Below are 17,742 nucleotides of genomic sequence, written 5' to 3' on the forward strand. Positions count from 1 at the left end.
AAGCAGAGGAGGAAGAGTAGTAAAGTGGGGTAAGGATAAGAAGGATGAAGAATCATTAAAGATCACGTGTAAAGTATGATGATGATGATGATGATGAGAGCACAGTGAGAGAAGGACAATGAGGATGAAGAGGAAGGATGGAAAAGTGAGAGGAGGAGAAAGAAGGGTGAGAGGGACTGTGCAAAGGATGATGATGGGTAAAAGAGTGCAGTGAGAGGCAGAACAGTAGTAAAGTGTGGTAAGGATGAAGAGGTTGCAGAATCATTAAAGATCACGTGTAAAGGATGAGGGCGGCACGGTGGTGTAGTGGTTAGCACTGTCGCCTCACAGTGGCCGATGGGGGCCTTTCTGTGCAAAGTTTGCATGTTCTCCCTGTGTCTGCGTGGGTTTCCTCCGGGTGCTCCGGTTTCCCCCACAGTCCAAAGACATGCAGGTTAGGCTAATTGGTGGCTCTAAATTGACTGTAGGTGTGAATGTGAGTGTGAATGGTTGTTTGTCTCTATGTGTCAGCCCTGCGATGATCTAACGACTTGTCCAGGGTGTACCCCGCCTCTCACCCATAGTCAGCTGGGATTGGCTCCAGCTTGTCCATGACTTTGCACAGGATAAGCGGTTACAGATAATGGATGATGATAGTGAGAGCACAGGGAGAGGAGGAAGATGAAGAGGACTAAGAGGAGGAGGAAGGATGAAAAAAAGTGGGGTGAGGATGAGGAAGAAGAAGAAGGGTTAGATGTGAAAACCTAAGACGTGCTGTAGTTCCTGTTTTCGAAAACTGCTGGTGTCTGCGTTTAAACTACACCCTTTTTTCTGTTTTTATCAAGCATTTTCAGCTTTCATTTTATTTTGTTGTATTTTTCACTTTTTTCCCCCATCTAAAGACAGCAAGCGGAGGCTATCCACATCAGATCTGCCGAAAAGAATATCAACAAATCTTCAGCTAAGGCACATTAACCCTTTGGTGACTGACCCCTTGAAAATGGTTCCTCCAGGAACGATGACGTTTCAGTTGTCAAGACAACGGAAAAACTAAAATACAAGAGCATTGTGACGTATCTTTCTTTTTTTGTCTTTTAGTTTTTCCGTTGTCTTGACAACTGAAAAGTCATCGTTCCTGGAGGAACCATTTTCAAGGGGTCAGTCACCAAAGGGTTAATCATCTATCTTCCATCAGCAGCCTGTTCAATGTGTCGAGTGCAGGATGTTTAGTCATTCTTCCTCCGTACAGTAATACTGTGGCTTTATTTGTGATAAGTGTACAGTATGTTAGTTATTTGTGATGTGTATATCGTTGTTTTTGATGTGTATATTAGTTAGCTCTGTGACGGAGAAGGTTGAAGCAGTAGAGGTGTGAATCCAGACTCTAGAGAAGGTTAGTGAGAGTGAGCGCAGTGTAGTTTCTGTAGGGAAAAGTCTGAATGCCTTGGGTGGAGTTACAATCACTGACTCCTTCAACTATAAATATTTAGGCAAGGGCGGCTGGTGCATAAGGGCGATTGGGCGATGCACTGCCAAAATGAAAAAAAAAAGTTTTTTTTTAAAACAAACTTTCACCAGTGCTGCTCGAGGCCGTTTTAATCTGTCTCTGGGTATCATTGTCCAATCAGGGTGGTCTTGCTTCTAGAGTACCGCCCCTTTTGGGGCGATTTCAGTCATGCTGAAAATCGCCCAAGAGTTCACTGATAGAGTCCCATGTTAATATTTTTTTTTTTTCTCCTGACTGACACTTCAATGCAATCTCTATGGGTTCTGGGGGGGGCTTGCCCTAACGTGCTTACGTCACTGCGCAGCGCGGCAAAGTTGCGTTCGATCCCATAGACATATAAACATAGACGCCGCATTCTGCGTAGAATCATACGTCATCCTCGCCGCCATATTGGATGTGGCAAAGTGGAGATTCTTCACCCGTCTCTGGTATAGCGTCTAGACAGTAGCCGAGAATAAAGATGCCTCATTCATGTGCTGCGTTTAACTGTACCAACAGGTTTACCATCCAAACGAGATCACATGGGATTACCTTTCACAGGTGAGACTGGAAAAATACTTTTCAATACTGTTCCTTCAGTCTTCAGTTTCCCAGCTCATCTCCACCGGGTAGGTGTAGAGTTATAAGCAGTGAGAATTAGATAATACAGTGCCACACTATGATGAACGTTTCTGAACGTATGATGAATGTTTTTAACCTTTCTGAATGTGAAGGAATCAGTGATGTATTTTGTTTTGGTATGACGTTAGAACCTGGCCGAACTCAGTTTGGCGGTCATTCAGCTCACTTTATTCAACGAGAGTAGGTCTGTGTGGTGACTCAATAAATAAAACAGTACATTTTTATTTTCATTCACTATTTCCAGTTTTTCCACCATTTCCATCATTTATCATATTCAGTCTTGTAGGTTGGTTATTGTGGCCTCAGGTTTTGGTAGCTTGCTACGGTATGCTGACTGATTAGCTTACCTGAGCTATCTATCGCGTATCAGTCGCTAGTTTGCAGTGTACAGGGTATTTCGCACACTATTTATAACCATCACATTAAAAGTTATATATGTTGTTTTAATGCCTGTTTGTTTCCCAAATATATACGTGTGTGTCTTAATGGGTGAATAAAAGGCATCGAGTTAAATATTATTGTAGAAAGGGGCTTTATGAAGTTCAGTCCATTTACTTGCATTGGTTTACGGGGAAGATTTGCCACATCCAATATGGCGGACACTCTGACGTATCCCAGCAACGGGGCCACCAGCTCAATGCGGCGTCTGTTTATATGTCTATGGGGGGAATCATATACTCGAGGTTTTACTTCAACATGGTCCCAGCGCAAATCCTGGCGAGCTGGCTGCAAGGACGCCTCAGCGGTTTTCTGCTCCCCCTGCTTACTTTTCCACCCTGGAGGTGGCTCCACAGACAACACTGCTTGGACGGTCACTGGAGTTTCGGACATGCATCATTTGTCAGAGAAAATAAAAAAACACGAGTCATCAAAGATTCACATGGGCAGCTGCCTGAAATTTTCGGATTTTGGGAGAGTGAACATTGCTACACAACCGGATGAGGGCTACAGGCTAGCAGTTCACCGCCACAACGATGAGGTGAGCAAGAACAGGCACATATTAAACCGGCTCATCCAATGCGTGAAATTTTGTGGAGTGTTCGAGTTAGCTCTACGAGGCAAAGACGAAACTGAGGGCTCCAGTCACCGTGGTGTTTTTCTGGGTTTGGTTGACTATTGACTTGCTACCTAGGTCAATTTACTTCAGTCCTGTGGACATTTATGGTCCGTGTAGACATAACGGGGGAAAATTGCCCCCCCTGAAAAAAAATTCAGGAGCCGCCACTGTATTTAGGTATCATTATCGATCAGAATCTGTCGTTTAAATCACACACTGAAAACCTTGTTTCCAAGCTGAAACTTTAATTAAGTTTCCAAATCATCACAGGGCTGACACATAGAGACAAACAACCATTCACACCTACGGTCAATTTAGAGCCACCAATTAACCTAACCTGCATGTCTTTGGACTGTGGGGGAAACCAGAGCACCCGGAGAAAACCCACGTAGGCACGGGGAGAACATGCAAACTCCACAAAGAAAGGTCCCTGTCAGCCACTGGGCTCAAACCCAGAACCTTCTTGCTGTGAGGCAACAGTGCTAACCACTACACCACCGTGACCGGTGGATATTGACCGGTAATTTTCGCATTTGTATCCGTCTGTATTTCAAAAGCATCAAACGGGATGGTCCATGAAAAATTATAAAGATACAGGTCTAATCTACTTCTTATTTTCAAATGTTACACTGGGTGAATACGTAACACAGCCTGTGATTAGCCGATCATGGACACTCTCAATGAATGACAAGTCGCCTCTCATCAGCGAGTAGGAGTGCATTCTGGCATGATACCATGCAACGCTGTCATCAGCTGGGTATGTTTACCACTAACGTGAAAAAAAGTTCTAGTTCAGCAGATTTGAGTCTGAATGCCAAATGATATGACCATGTCGAGTTCTGAGTCATTTTAAAAGTCATTTTGTTACAAAGTTACTTGGAATCTTGGACTCAAAATGTTAACTCTATTATGTAAGAAGAGTTGTATTGTTAATTACTAAATTTCTTATTGACATTATAAACACAGTATAAAAATAGTCATTGTTGACATAATGTCTCATGAGTGTTATTATAGTACCTGTATATGAGTCCCAGTAAGTTGGAACCAACTGAAACATCCTTATCCTCCATATTTTTTTCTAGAAAAAAGTGGAACTGACCCGTGTGTGCTACTGTTTTCTTGGGTAGAACTTCAAGCATGTTTTTCTAGAATCTTCTGACATTTTCTTATAAATTATATTCAATTTGGAGTGTAATTAGCAACTAATGTCTAGTGTAACTTGGCCTTTGAAGATCACAGAAATGTGCCTGGAAATAGCTGAGAAGCCATCTCCAGGCATCTAAAGCCCTTCAGCTTCCAGGAGCATAAGGCGGTCCCCGGACCCCCGGCCGCATTGTTCTGGGCCATTCGGACAAGCTGAGATTTGGACGGACAGACAACATTTCAGACTTGTCTGTCCTATGACAGTCTGCTTAAAATTCCTTCTTTCCCACACTGAAACCATAATGAATACGTATCTCCTGATATTTTGCATGTGTTTGTCCCTGAAGTCAAAGCAGAATTAAGCTAAAACACTTTAAATATGCTGCTCCTTTCCCCTGGATTAATGTACAGAAGGAACAGTAATGACCAGAGCTCATTACTACAGGGGAATTTAAGTCCATTTTTAAAGGATTGAGAAAAAACCTTTTGCTTCTTGGTCCTCTTATTGTATAATTGCTCCTAAATTTGATCTGGAATCATTTTTGACATTGTACGTTTTCTCTATGATCATTTATTGCATAGAAACTGGATATTACAGTATGCTGACATTTATAGTGTGTGAAAGCTGCATTTGTCTATTTGTACTGTTTGCGTTTTTATTATTGTAACAATGCTGCTCTCTTGGCCAGGTCACTCTTGAAAAAGAGATTTTTTAATCACAATGAGACTTTACCTGTTTAAATAAAGGATATGATGAACTCCGACATTAGAGCCATCACAGTAGGGCGAATGGGCCATGAGTCAGCGGCATAATCACAGAGCCAAAGCTAAGGCTAAGGCTCGCCCACGGGAGCACCACTCCTCTCCGCTTGATGTGTCTAACAGGTTTGCTCTCCTCAGCGAAGCATCTGCTGAGAAACCTCTATCTTACGGCATGTGAAATGAGTTTGGCCTTAGTGAGGTATATAGCGGGAGCCAGGACGCTGGACATACAGTAGCAGGTAATCTTAGGGTCTTCGGCAAGCTTAGGTTTTCAAAGATAGTTATTCATGTACAACCCTGATTCCAAAAAAGTTGGGACAAAGTACAAATTGTAAATGAAAACGGAATGCAATAATGTGGAAGTTTCAAAATTCCATATTTTATTCAGAATAGAACATAGATGACATATCAAATGTTTAAACTGAGAAAATGTATCATTTAAAGAGAAAAATTAGGTGATTTTAAATTTCATGACAACAACACATCTCAAAAAAGTTGGGACAAGGCCGTGTTTACCACTGTGAGACATCCCCTTTTCTCTTTACAACAGTCTGTAAACGTCTGGGGACTGAGGAGACAAGTTGCTCAAGTTTAGGGATAGGAATGTTAACCCATTCTTGTCTAATGTAGGATTCTAGTTGTTCAACTGTCTTAGGTCTTTTTTGTCGTGTCTTCCGTTTTATGACACGCCAAATGTTTTCTATGGGTGAAAGATCTGGACTGCAGGCTGGCCAGTTCAGTACCCGGACCCTTCTTCTACGCAGCCATGATGCTGTAATTGATGCAGTATGTGGTTTGGCATTGTGATGTTGGAAAATGCAAGGTCTTCCCTGAAAGAGACGTCGTCTGGATGGGAGCATATGTTGCTCTAGAACCTGGATATACCTTTCAACATTGATGGTGTCTTTCCAGATGTGTAAGCTGCCCATGCCACACGCACTAATGCAACCCCATACCATCAGAGATGCAGGCTTCTGAACTGAGCGCTGATAACAACTTGGGTCGTCCTTCTCCTCTTTAGTCCGAATGACACGGCGTCCCTGATTTCCATAAAGAACTTCAAATTTTGATTCGTCTGACCACAGAACAGTTTTCCACTTTGCCACAGTCCATTTTAAATGAGCCTTGGCCCAGAGAAGATGTCTGCGCTTCTGGATCATGTTGAGATATGGCTTCTTCTTTGAACTATAGAGTTTTAGCTGGCAACGGCGGATGGCACGGTGAGTTGTGTTCACAGATAATGTTCTCTGGAAATATTCCTGAGCCCATTTTGTGATTTCCAATACAGAAGCATGCCTGTATGTGATGCAGTGCCGTCTAAGGGCCCGAAGATCACGGGCACCCAGTATGGTTTTCTGGCCTTGACCCTTACGCACAGAGATTCTTCCAGATTCTCTGAATCTTTTGATGATATTATGCACTGTAGATGATGACATGTTCAAACTATTTGCAATTTTACACTGTCGAACTCCTTTCTGATATTGCTCCACTATTTGTCGGCGCAGAATTAGGGGGATTGGTGATCCTCTTCCCATCTTTACTTCTGAGAGCCGCTGCCACTCCAAGATGCTCTTTTTATACCCAGTCATGTTAATGACCTATTGCCAATTGACCTAATGAGTTGCAATTTGGTCCTCTAGCTGTTCCTTTTTTGTACCTTTAACTTTTCCAACCTCTTATTGCCCCTGTCCCAACTTTTTTGAGATGTGTTGCTGTCATGAAATTTCAAATGAGCCAATATTTGGCATGAAATTTCAGAATGTCTCACTTTTGACATTTGATATGTTGTCTATGTTCTATTATGAATAAAATATCAGTTTTTGAGATTTGTAAATTATTGCATTCCGTTTTCATTTACAATTTGTACTTTGTCCCAACTTTTTTGGAATCGGGGTTGTATGAGCTAACAATATAGAGCTTCTTCAGTCAGAGGTTACTAAGAACAGCTATATAGAGGTGTTTAAATTAGTGAAGGCGATGTCTGATACAGTAATATGCTCTGGTCCCATCCCAATGCAGCATAACAATGTAGCTTACAGCAGGTTATCGTCGCTGAACTGCTGGATGTCCAGGTGGTGCTCTGAAAACAATGTGGGGTTTTGAGGGCAAGGCTGGCCTGCTAGGGTGGGACGGTATCCATCCTACTTGGGAAGGTGCTGCTCACATTTCTTGCAGCATAGCCGATAGGCCCAGGTAATCTTTGGTAAGCCAGAGCCAAACCCAGGGAGCAGACAAACAGGCTAAACTGACCGTCTGCTCGCTACCTTGACTCAGGTTCCAGTATATTGAGACAGTATCTGTTCCATGTGCTATACAAAAATGTAGTAGAGAGTGCACGCACATCCAACTTTGTACAGGTGCAGGGTAAAAAAGTCCGTCAATTAAAAAGAAAAAATATACCCGCACACTGTCACTGCTGCTCTCAGTGATTTTATTGATAGATACACAACGTTTCGACCATAGTAGTGTTACCTGACGAAGACCTACTATGGTCGAAACGTTGTGTATCTATCAATAAAATCACTGAGAGCAGCAGCGACAGTGTGCGGTTATATTTTTTCTTTCTATACAAAAATGTAGAAATATTCAGAGTTTGTTTTAACAACCTATCCATCCATCCATTATCTATACCAATTATCCATCAGGGTTGCAGAGGAAGCTAGAGCCAATCCCAGGTGACTTCAGGTAGGAGGTGGGGTTTACTCTAGGCAGGTCACAAATCTCTCGCAGGGCTAACACAGAGACAGCCATTCACACTGGGCAATTTCGAGTAACCAGCTGACCTACTCCACATGTCTTTGGACTGTTGGAGGAAACCAGTGCAGGCACAGGGAGAACCTGCAAATTCCACACAGAAAGTCCCCAGTCAGCCACAAAGTTCAAACCCAGAACCTTCATACTGTGAGGTGACAGTGCTAGCCACTGCACCACTGTTTCACCCCTTATTGTCAAATATACATCTTAAGTAGTCAAAAAGGAGTCAAAAACAGAGGCAGCATGGTCGTGTAGTGGTTAGTGCTGTCGTCTCACAACAAGAAGGTTCTGGGTTCAAGCTCAGCGGCCGACAAGGACCTTTCTGCGTGGAGTTTGCATATTGTGTCTGCGTGGGTTTGCTCCAGTTTCCCCCACAGTCCAAAGACATGCAGGTTAGGTTAATTGATGACTGTGAATGGTTGTTTGTCTCTATGTGTCAGCCCTGCAATGACCTGGTGATTTGTCCAGGGTGTACCCTGGCTCTCACCCATAGTCAGCTGGGATAGGCTCCAGCTTGCCTGTGACCCTGCACAGGATAAATGGCTATGGATGGATGGAGTCAAAAACAGTAGAAATCCAACAAGCAGTTAGGTAAAGCTAAGCGAGTAAATAGCACAGGCTAACAACCGAGAAACTAAGATTTCTATCTCCAGATTCTTCTTCCATGCTCACCACAGTATTTTTCACTCAGACTTACACTACCGTTCAAAAGTTTGGGGTCACTTTGAAATGTCCTTATTTTTGAAAGAAAAGCACTGTTCTTTTCAATGAAGATCACTTTAAACTAATCAGAAATCCACTCTATACATTGCTAATGTGGTAAATGACTATTCTAGCTGCAAATGTCTGGTTTTTGGTGCAATATCTCCATAGGTGTATAGAGGCCCATTTCCAGCAACTATCACTCCAGTGTTCTAATGGTACAATGTGTTTGCTCATTGCCTCAGAAGGCTAATGGATGATTAGAAAACCCTTGTACAATCATGTTAGCACAGCTGAAAACAGTTGAGCTCTTTAGAGAAGCTATAAAACTGACCTTCCTTTGAGCAGATTGAGTTTCTGGAGCATCACATTTGTGGGGTCGATTAAATGCTCAAAATGGCCAGAAAAATGTCTTGACTAGATTTTCTATTCATTTTACAACTTATGGTGGGAAATAAAAGTGTGACTTTTCATGGAAAACACAAAATTGTCTGGGTGACCCCAAACTTTTGAACGGTAGTGTAAGTATTCATTTCCCTGTGTAATTTACTTTGTTACTTTTAAAATCAACATCGACAGCTACACACAACAGAGGAACCTGGTAGCCTGCCACTAATCCCTTACAAAATCCTTTGCTGTGTTGCTTTTTTGGTGTCTGGTTCAGTTTTGGCTGAAATCAAGTCCCAGCTCTAGTAGTAACGGTTCACCACTGACATACACACTCGCTTTTCCAGTTTTTCGATGTCCATTGGTATGTTTTTCTCTTGTAAATATGTGTGAAGAATATCTAATGAAGTTAAGGTGTTCAACACGTCTTTCTCCTTCCTGGCAAACAAAGAAATCCTTGTGTGCATGCGCAACAAAAAACGTTCTCATTGGATATTTGTATCAGCTCCGACGTGTGACGTCATGTTGTCTTGACAACCATGCAATATCGTAAACCATATTCAACACTCATTCTCTATTGGGTAGAGTGATGTAATACACATAGGATAATCGATATGCTAACAATATTGCATGCTATCAAACCAAATGAATGAAACATGCTAGAAGGGAATAGAACACGTGTTTTTATTCCATTGAAAAAGTGACCTGTATGTATAATAATTCCTGATATGTCCCAGTGTTTTCCCGCTGACTAGATGCGTGATGTCAAAATAGCGAACTGGTTCAAAATTAAGATTCTTTTGATAAACTTGCGTTTTGTTTTTTGGGGGGGGGTTTGTGGATGTGTCCATATAATATAAAGAACATTATACTGCAGTGGTGCAAAGATATGAAGTTTATCTTCTCATGTTGAAAATATTTCACTCGTTCACTTTGCTCACTCATGATATATCCATTCACCACTCGAAGATAAACTTGATATCTTTGCGTGACCGTGTAATATCCTCTCTGTATTGTCTAATCATTTTATTCAGCTGCAGATGAAGTGTAACATTATGATTTCATGACTTGATCAGAAACAGGAGGGAAAAGACTCAAACAGATATTTTGGTAAATAAAAACGCGATCAGAATGAAAACACTCCGACACACTTCAATGCTGCAAGCCCACATATACACGTGAAGTACAAGTAGAGCCAAACAGCAGCCTGTTCAGCAGATTTAACACACTCCCTTCCCACAGAGCAATCCACAGCTTATATAACCACCACTCGTGTCACTGGATGTGTGCATGAAGAGCCCTAAAAACACGACCCGTGAAAGCACTTAACCGGTTGTCTGTCCATGTTCCTCATTCACATAACGAGCGAGACACCACTCAGTCCATTTTGGGGCTGGAATGGAAATTGATTGTCCCCTAAAGACCTCCAAGGTGAAGTGGGGTTTTTTGTTTGTTTGTTTGTTTGTTTGTTTGTTTGTTTGTTTGTTTGTTTGTTTGTTTGTTTGTTTACAGGTTGCGGAAGTGATGAGTCTAATTACTTGCTTTGCTGCATTGTTTGTTTCTCAGTGAGGCTGCTATTTAAGAAGCACAGAGTGTGCAGGAATGCCAGCAGCACCCATGTGTTTGCCCAATACAGCAACAAACGAGACTAATGACACAGAAGCCTTGCTGTTATCACATCTCACATCCCATTGGAGGCTCCCGAGTCTGTGTGGGAATTGCGTGATACAGAGGAGCAGCAACCTCCACCTGAGCTCCAGATCTGCGGCTGCGCAGACAGACGGATCAACCAGGACTACGGACCCTTGGGTACAAGTGTTTGCTTGGAAAGTCTGGATCCAGACTGTTTCCCAAAAGCATCACTCACTTACTCACTCACTCCTTCCAGCTTGTCCCACCGATGTGTGTGGGGTCACTGCCATGTGGACCCACATATTAATTGGAGCATAGTTTTACACCAGATGCCCTTCCTGCCACAACCCTCCCATTTCCAGGCTTGGGTGTTTCCCAAAAACATCATAAAGTTGAAATCATCTTAACCGAGAGAGAGTAAACTTTGATGCTCTCGATACCATTCAACATTTTAGGATGCTCAGGCCTGTTTAATGTCGTCTCTTTTCACATGGTGTTGTAGGTTTGATGGTTATGTAAGCTCTGTGGGTAGGTCGTGTGTAATATGTTATGGAAGATGTAAAAAAAAAAAAAAAGGGAGTTATTTGGTACATGACTGTGCCAGCAATCCATTTTTATTCCATAGCACTACTGAATACTAATTGGTCAGAAAAGTGCTACAATAATAATAATAATAATAATAATAATAATAATAATAATAATAATAATAATAATTAGTTCAATTTATATAGCACCTTTCTCACACCCAAGGTTGGTTTACAATTTTAAAAAAAAGCCCATTTAAAAGAGGGTCAGGATGTAATTCCAATGGCGTAGCTACCCACAGTGTGTCCCACACCGCCTGCACAGCCGCCACGACGCCACCGGGCAACATCGCTCGGAACACCGCGCCAAGCACAGAAGCACCGCCACACAGAGCGCTGGACAACCTTGATGTCAAAAGAGCAACGAGATCACTGCAGTCCATAGCGAGGAGCACAGGCATCACCCATAGCAGACCAAGGCCTGAAGGAAACTGATGCCAAAACTGGTGACTATTTAACAATTATTCGCCAATGATAAAGTGAATATTTAAATAATACCGGCTAGCTTTTTTTTGTGGTATATCAGGTATATTCCATTCAGCTAGCATGATATTGAACAAGTCGAAGATGAGTCTTTCTCTTTCAAAATTCTCTCAAAATCTTCTGTATTTAACGGCGCAAACCTGGCGGCCATATTTATTTACAAATTATCACAGTCGCTTGCTAGTGCGCGAGTTTTACGTCTCCGACGTGTGACGTCATATTGTCTTGACAACCATGCAATATCGTAAACCATATCCAACGCTCATTCTTCATTGGGTAGAGTGACGTAATACACATAGGATAAGCGATATGCTAACGATATTGCATGCTATCAAACCAAATGAATGGAGCCTGCTAGAAGGGAATAGAACACGTTTTTATTCCATTAAAAAAGTGTCCTGCATGAATAATAATTCCTGATATTCACTGAACCTGAGGCAGATAATTGTTTTAGTGTAAATACACAGGTGATTATTGAAAAAAATTGTATTAAAAATTATTTCAAACTTCAAAAGTAGCATGCAAATGTAATAACTTTGCAGCGCAGACTTGTGTCACTTATCTACGCCGAGTCACACAAAATACTTTGTTTTGAAATCGATAAAATAAATCCCGATCCCACCGTACCTTTGAATACTTCTAGACCAAACTTCGGAGCATCTTTAGTGCTTTTACGAACAGCGTTTGGTTTTTTTTTTAAATCATTTGTAATTCTTCCTCACTTACAGTGACGAAGCAATTGGACGCCATTTTGCCGAGTCGATCGAGGTGATTATCGAGAAATAGTCCAAATCTCTCGACCAATCAGGACATGTGATTTTCTATAAATCACCTGCATATTGATACTAAAAACAGAAAATAGAATTTTGTCTATTTTTCAAAATTTTCAATTCTTTAACATTCATGTACTTTAATAAATTTTAAAAAATGCATTGATGGCAAATCGCTGTGGAACAAACAACAAACAAAGAGGAACGAAACATTTCAGGATGCACTGTTGTAGAAAAATAATCAACTTTGTGGTGGTAGCAGTCAGGGCCGCTGACAGCTTTGGCTGGGCCCGGGACAAAATTGTAGCCCAGGCTGTAAAGCGTCATAATTTTAAGACTATCCTCTTAAAATAATCCATTTTATTTGTGAACGAAAAAACCATTCATTGAAAGTAATTGATCAGTCATTAAAATTCTAAAAGCAATTCATTTTGTTTTGAAATAAATAGATGCTTTATAAATAATTCATTGAAATTGATTATATGCACTAAAAACTACTGGAAAGTGTTTAAAATGGAGAAAAGGAGAAATAGAGAAAAAAAAAGGAGTTGCTGCAGAAGGCTATGTAGAACGAGCTTCCCGAATAGCCAATTAGTGCATCTTGTGCGCCCCAGGTGATCAACCTCGTAGGTTACATCTGGTCGTAACTTCCTGTTTTGCGGCCATGTTTACGGTTGCTGCCTCGTGCGTTGTCTGATCCAAACACAGATAAAACCTGTTTTCATCCACAGGAGCAGTGTGAGACCGGACGATTTCTGCCGATCGGGCGAGGGTAATTGCTGGAACGCTCGTTCCTAAATTGATCACTCGGTCAGGTTTTTTTTTCTGTGACTTCATTTGATGAGGTCCCAGCCAAGATCCACCGTCTATCGGGGAGTTTCCAGCTGGGTTCATGTGAGGTTTCCAGAGATCCAGAGAGATTGCCTCTAGAGTCCATGATCCATAGATTCCCAGTGTGAGCTGGGTGGCGAGCCACATTGAAACCACCGATATTGAACTGAGAGTGGTGAAGGGTTCCTTCATTCCCCCTTCCTCACGGACTGTGTGGTAGGACAGAATACACATACACTGATACACTTGACACGGATCTGAAGAAAAAGGGCCCCAGCGCTAACTTTGGGACAGAGGGTTTTATTTTGCCAGCTTATTATTTTTAGTTGTTATTTTTTCATTGAATGCCTTGCAACAGATTGTGTATTTTTTTATTGTTATTGATTATTAATAAGTGCACACACACAAAAACTTAAACCATTGTTTCTTGTGTTCTTCCGACTACTCAACGACAAAGGCTCTCACAAGCTTATATTCTTCTGCTACTGGTCCATCTATTAATATTGACTATTTACCTGTGCCCTGTTGCTACAATCTGTAACAAGGGGGTTACAAAATGCTCTGAATGGGGCCCCCCAACAACTCCCCCCCCCCGGGCCAACACACACACACACACACACACACACACCTCTCTTATCCCAGTCTCTACTCACTCCAACCCTTAAATGGCAGGTATTCAAAAACCATTCAACCGGTCAACAACCATTTCATTTTAGCATTTCAACATTTTTACAGTTTTAACATTTCCTTAGTCTGCAACTATTCAGGTGCGAAATGCAATGCGCCGGACTTTTGTTGTGCGTGCGTGCGTACTGTCCAGTGTGAAAAGCAGAGAAGAACACACCGTTCGAGAAACGGCGGGATATGATTGCGGGCTAATGTGAATATTCTTAGCTTCAATCAGATATATGAAACACAATGTTATTAAGCCGTTGTGGTTATGAAATGATTCAATGCCCTGTGCGTTTGATATGGTGTTCAGTGTGACTTGCTCTCCCCTCGTTTGTAACATGAATTGCGTGCCGCGCGTGCCTTGGTTGGGGTTACTTTACGGGGCTGGAAAAAGTTGGCTGTGTCTTACCTGGCTCAGCTGCCCCACTGCCTTTGCTAGTACCTGCTGCATCATCCGAATCTTTTTTAAAATATTTATGCAGTAAGCCCCTGAGTCTCTTGGTTTCTTCCTCTCTTTTTCTCTTTTCTTTTCTGTGCTCCTGACTTGTGCATGTTGGCAAATGGCACGCACGCTGATTGTCGAAGCGCTATGATCGAACGATGTCGTTTTTTCCCCTTAATCAAAGAGTCAGACCAAACCATTTTTGCATTAGGGGTGGTAGGGGGTTCTTGACGCCTTTTTCAAAGACAATAAAGGCAAAAGATCTAGAAATCATTTATTGAATGCAAATATAGCACATTTCTCCCCCAAATCAACACATTTTGAAATGAAATAAAATAATCCCCCCCCCCCATTCCTGGGCTCAGGACAACATACCCGTTTGTCCCCCCCTGTCGGCGGGCCTGGTAGCAGTAACTCGGCTTCAGGCTTCACTGTGCCACAAAATCGTTGATTAGTTTCCTATAACAGCACAACGATGCAGTGTTTTATTCCTGACTTGATGCGATGTATATTTCGTTTTTATCCAACAATAATTGCATTAAAACATGATAAACAACCATCAGCCAGCTTTATGTCTCCATATTCAGATCTTTTTTTTACTATTTCTGAAAGTGTTTGTGTGAAATGACAATTTACATCCATTTTAATGTCTTTCACGTCTTTCCTCTCTTAGTTTTTACATATTCATTAAATTTCCACACATCTTTTACACATGATCTAATATATATATATATATATATATATATATATATATATATATATATATATATATATACACAGGGTGCGATTTGTCAAAAAACCAGAAGGGAGGATTTTTTTTTTTTTTTAATCATGAAACGTCACAAAATTAAGGTAACAATAGGCTAACAGCTCAATAACATCAGATGATATCAAATGAATAACACTAAATGAAAAACACTAAACCAGAGATAGTAAATTCATCTTCCTATCTCTCTGACTAAATACACGAACACTAACACACAACAAAGTTCGCATTGCTTGTCGCATTGCTGTGATGTTTCTCTCCCTCCGGATTAAATGGACAGTGACTCGAAAATCACTAAAATACATGAATACTAAATGAACAGTTTGCTCTGATGGCGCAGTTCACATTGTGCCCAGCTTTCCGATTTAAACTGTTTTTTTTTCTCATCCTTATACTTCCTGTTTCATGGACTGTAACGGATTTGCTTATTTAGTAATTTTAATACAGAATTTACTTTGAAATTATAATCAGACACTCCAACGCCCCCCTAAAAAAAAAAAAATCGGCCGTGAAAAAGGCGGCATCCGCCAAAAGGCGCGCTGTTTGCATCCCTATGATGCAACGCAATAGAATGCAAAGATATTGTTATTATCTACAATGTATCTATTTGCTGGGGACGTTCGTGAACATCAAAGCTGCCACTTCGGGTCATTTTGAAAGTGAGTGCAATGTAGACAATAGAAAACTGTGTCACAACATGCCTGTCATGTCAACTTTTTTTTTGGTTTGTTTGTTTTATTGACGGGGTTGTCCCCGAGGATTTTTTTTCAGCAGAGATAAAAACCAGAGGGGGGGATGATCCCCACCATCCCCCCCCCAGTATATATATATATATATATATATATATATATATATATATATATATATATATATACACACACACACTACCGTTCAAAAGTTTGGGGTCACCCAGACAATTCTGTGTTTTCCATGAAAAGTCACACTTTTATTTACCACCAAAAGTTGTAAAATGAATAGAAAATCTAGTCAAGACATTTTTCTGGCCATTTTGAGCATTTAATCGACCCCACAAATGTGATGCTCCAGAAACTCAATCTGCTCAAAGGAAGGTCAGTTTTATAGCTTCTCTAAAGAGCTCAACTGTTTTCAGCTGTGCTAACATGATTGTACAAGGGTTTTCTAATCATCCATTAGCCTTCTGAGGCAGGGCCGTGTTAACCCTTGCCAAGGCCCTGGCTGGGCAGACACACCCCCAAGGCCCCGCCCCCGCCTGTTGTCAACTGCGCTCAGCAAATTCACCCCCTCAGACGTGCCTGTCTAACTAGACACAGAAACTTAAATAATGACAGTGGCACAATTAGAAATACTATTGAACGATAAAACTTTATATCCATCAACACCTATTTAATCGAGAAAAAGCAATGGTGAAATAGGCAACTGCATGGTGAAAAAAATCCATCAAACATCACGGTTAACAAGTCTGGTTAACTAAAGTTTAGCCTCAAGAAGCCTTTGAATGAGTGAGTCAATGAACAACATGTCAAGAACATAACCTAGGCCTAAAACAGTTTCTTTAGTATTCAGAACAAGAACATTCGTTTGGTATATAACCGTTCGTTTTCATTTTGGAATCCAGGCGACTTTTAACTTGTGAAAACAAAGAGCGATAACAAAGAAAGAAAAATATCTTGCTTCTCAGAAATAAATCTCAAAATATGTTAGGCTATGTGAAACATTTCATCCTTTCACACACGTAATGTCCCAAACAGCAGTGGCACACAGCTTTGCGCATTCAGTTTGACAGCCATGGGTCAACTTACAAGGGCACTTTCCTACTTTTCTGGAAAGCGAAGTCATTAATTAAATCACTGAACTCAAGCTGGTGTAGCGTGTGAAGACATGGTGGACAGTGATCATATTGACATTGACGGGTGATTTATGCGACGGGACAAGGTGGGCTTCCTTACGGGTGGCGAAATGCATTAAAAATGTTATCAATATGATCAAAACTTCTGAAAATATCGTTTCATATTTTCCGATCTTGCTACCTCCGAGGCCCCCTAGTGGCCGAGGCCCTGGGCAGCTGCCCATGAAGCCCATTAGGATAACGCGTCCTTGTTCTGAGGCAATGAGCAAACACATTGTACCATTAGAACACTGGAGTGATAGTTGCTGGAAATGGGCCTCTATACACCTATGGAGATATTGCACCAAAAACCAGACATTTGCAGCTAGAATAGTCATTTACCACATTAGCAATGTATAGAGTGGATTTCTGATTAGTTTAAAGTGATCTTCATTGAAAAGAACAGTGCTTTTCTTTCAAAAATAAGGACATTTCAAAGTGACCCCAAACTTTTGAATGGTACTGTATATCTCATCTCATTATCTCTAGCCGCTTTATCCTTCTACAGGGTCGCAGGCAAGCTGGAGCCTATCCCAGCTGACTACGGGTGAAAGGCGGGGTACACCCTGGACAAGTCGCCAGGTCATCACAGGGCTGACACATAGACACAGACAACCATTCACACTCACATTCACACCTACGCTCAATTTAGAGTCACCAGTTAACCTAACCTGCATGTCTTTGGACTGTGGGGGAAACCAGAGCACCCGGAGGAAATCCACACGGACACGGGGAGAACATGCAAACTCCGCACAGAAAAGCCCTCACCGGCCACGGGGCTCG

This window comes from Neoarius graeffei, chromosome 15 (assembly GCF_027579695.1).
Source record: "Neoarius graeffei isolate fNeoGra1 chromosome 15, fNeoGra1.pri, whole genome shotgun sequence".
Lineage (NCBI taxonomy): Eukaryota > Metazoa > Chordata > Actinopteri > Siluriformes > Ariidae > Neoarius > Neoarius graeffei.